Genomic DNA, 3,459 nt, shown 5'->3' with positions numbered 1-3,459 from the left:
ATGACTCTCTGGGTGCGACCCTCCAGCCAATTCTCCACCCACCGGACTGTGTAGTCATCCAAGTCACAGCCTCTTAACTTGTTCACCAGTATGGGGTGGGATACTGTATCGAAGGCCTTCCTGAAGTCTAAGCATACAACATCCACCCCTCCTCCTGTGTCCAGGCGTTTCATAACCTGGTCATAAAAAGAAACTAGATTGGTCAGGCATGATCTGCCTGCCACGAACCCGTGCTGGTTTCCCCTCAGCATAATTTGTCCTGCCGGGCTCTCACAAATGTGAGCCCTGATAATTTTTTCAAAGACTTTGCCAAGGACGGAGGTGAGACTAACTGGTCTATAGTTGCCCGGGTCCTCCCCCGAGTTCAGCCTTGTCCCCCCTGTCTGTCACCAATTGTTTCTGCCCATTTAGCAGGGGTCCTATTCCTCCCTGGGCCTTCCTTTTACTCCCAATATATCTAAAAAACAATTTCTTGTTGTCTTTTACTTGGGATGCCATCCTCAGCTCCATGGCAGCTTTGGCCCGTCTAACTGCCTCCCTACAAGCACGAGCAGAGGAGGTATATTCATCTTTGGTGATCTCTCCCTGTTTCCACTTTTTATGTGCTCCCCTTTTGTCCCTTAGGCTGCCCTGGATTTCTGTGGTCAGCCAGGGAAGCCTCCTGGCCCCTTTCCCCCTTTTGCCTCGCTCGGGGATCGTCTTGCTTTGTGCCCGAAGGATCATTTCCTTAAGGCACAGCCACCCTTCTTGGATGGTTATAGGTTGCACAGATGGGATAAAGTGGGCTCTTAGGGCCCTCTCCCAAGGCAGTTTCTGCTCTGAAAGGAGCAGGCACCTTAGTGCCCTGCGACATCCCCGCTAACCACCTCTTGCAGGGAGGCACACTGGGACTCTGTTCACTCTTGGCTGCCAGCCCCGCCCCCAAGCTTTCACAGGCCAAAGCTAGCACAGAATCTCTCCCCAGCCCTGCATCCTTCCTCCAGCCAGCTGGGAGAATGGAAGCTTCTCTTGAATGGGCCCAGCTTAGGCTCTCTGAGACCCAAGACAGCACAGAATCTCTCCCGAAGCACATCTCCTGCCTCCAGCCAGCTGTCAGCTACAGCCAGGCAGCAGGGAGGGGGATGGAGGCTTCTGCTGCATGGACCTGACAGCCAATCAGGGGTGGCGCATCCACTGGGCTACACTCAGCAGTGGGGAGCCTACTGAGAGGCATGCAGGAGCAGCCCCAGCCTGCTGGCCTCAGCCAGTGCAGGCAGCCAAAGAGAGAACATATGTTCTGTTTGCTCCCAAACTAACCTAGGGCACTTACAGTAAAGTGTGGAGCTTAGATCACTTCCTCCTCATGCTTTTAAATATCTGTACCTGGCCTAAGTCTGCGTGTAGTTCTATTTTGTTGCAAGTCTGCTGATCAGATACTCTGGGAGTGGACTCTATGTCCCATATAACTGTATCCACCACCTTACAGGTAAGATGGTACAATTTATTTATATAAATGAGCTGCAAGAGGGATACATAATTTGGAAGGAGCTGTCTGCCAAATTACTGTTATCAGAACTTGATGAATGGCAGCAAAGAAAATACAACAGACAAAGCTTTACCACAGACCTTTTACGCTTTCACCCCACAAAAATGATCTTTTCTTGTTTTTCAAAATAAAGTTAAATATGTTCCCTACTGTCTTTATCTATGATCTCTCTGTACTTCCCCAGAGTATCAAAATACATTTCAGAAACAACCAGATGGTCAGTAGGCATTAGAAAATGGGTTTTGCTAAACCAACCTGATTAGTTTAGACATAATCACTGCTGTGATATCAGTTTTGGCCATCATAAGCACCTTGGTCATTCCATAACCATCTGAAACAAAAACTGGACACAAAGTTTATGGAGAAAAATCCCTAAAACCAGGGTATTTCGCAAGCAACCTTAAACTAGATCCTTTAATATAAAGAGAAAGTATTGCATCCCATCCATTCATAGACATTTATGCTGAAACTTTCAAACTCTAACACATACATTTTATTCTGTTTGCTTTTGCATTACAAAATTGTTTCATTCTTAGAGTAAATTCACTACAAATATAAAGAAAGTTCCTTCTTATTCAGATTTCCACCCCCCACAAACCAATGGCTCTTAGAACAAATTCAAGCCTAAATAATAAAAGCAGGGAAACAAAACAAATGCATAGCTGTCATTTTAAAAAATACATTCTTAAAAGGGCTTTAGGGGTATCATTTATGAGACACAAAGAGATTTCCTTCTTTAGCAGTGTTCCAACACATTACTCTTTCGTGCTTACTCTAAGACATGAATATACTTGCCTAGAATGTCAGTGAGGTATTTATACAAAGGCAGCTCTTTAGAAACCTATTATTGTGAATACAAAACAGGAAGTACAGTAATACCACCACTATATGTTAAATAACACTTAGTATAAACTGTGCTCTTCAATTAATAAGTGCAGTGTTAACCCCTGCAGGGAAAATGAGATATGAAGTATGAAATGAAAACAATGACTCATGACAAAACCTTGAATATTTCCCAGAGTTGTATTGTAGTTTTGTTTGTTTGGTTGGTTGGTTTTTAAGCAGACTACAACTAGAGTGGAAGCTAAATGACCAGAGATTACAATTTAGAAATTAGAATAAGCTTTAAGTGATGGAAATGTGGAAGTTAAGCTATACTTGGACAAAGGTGAGCAAATCTAACCATGTCTTTGAAAATGCACATGCACAGGGCTTATAATAACAGTGAATTAAATATTTAACACTTTGCACTTCTGGACTGACTTTTATTAATTACATTTTGGTTAATTAGGCCATTATGGCCATGACACAAGTAAGTTCATATATGCAGGAAATCACTTCATCAGTAACTGAAATGCAACCATGTTTGGGGTATAAAGCAGCAGCTGTGGCAACAATTTAGGACAGGAAGCAAATAAAAACATATACACTACTAAATTTTTTACCACTTGACTGGTCTGCTACAAAACAGAGCGATTAGAAAAAAAATGTAAAAACAAACAAAAAAAATCTTGCTTTATTACTCTATTAATTACTCAGCATAACAGAGCCGAGTGTGGTTCCCAACAAACAAATTACTGGTTAATAAAAAGCATATTACCCCAAAATGGGAAAGAGAATCTTGGCGCTACCAGAAATCACTGCCTAAGAAGCATGGAGTAAGCAAGCACTTTAAAATGAGCAATTTTTTTTAGAACAGAAACAGGACAGGTGATAACAAAGCTCTGTATTTGACAATCCAATTTGTTTTTATTTTTTGGAGAAAAAACACTGACAGCTACTATCTATCTATCTATCTTACATATACATATACATAAACTTTCTTGCTAGGAAGACCCAAAATAAAATGCATTCAAATCCCAGACAAGGAAGAATAAAAACTCCTCTTTTCTAAAGTTTGACAAACTTTCATTTATATACAATCTTGTAAGAAT

At 41.7% G+C, this 3,459-nt stretch overlaps 1 protein-coding gene across 5 annotated transcripts in view; it reads right to left on the bottom strand.

The window, feature by feature from the left end:
* SPATA5 (spermatogenesis associated 5) overlaps window positions 1–3,459 on the bottom strand; it is a 328,502-nt gene that overhangs the window by 180,848 nt on the left and 144,195 nt on the right. The window lies entirely within an intron of this gene.

This window comes from Alligator sinensis, unplaced genomic scaffold (assembly GCF_000455745.1).
Source record: "Alligator sinensis unplaced genomic scaffold, ASM45574v1 scaffold150_1, whole genome shotgun sequence".
Classification (NCBI taxonomy): Eukaryota; Metazoa; Chordata; order Crocodylia; family Alligatoridae; genus Alligator; species Alligator sinensis.
Note: the sequence above shows the minus strand (reverse complement) of the source record. Positions and strands in the feature narration are given on the sequence as shown.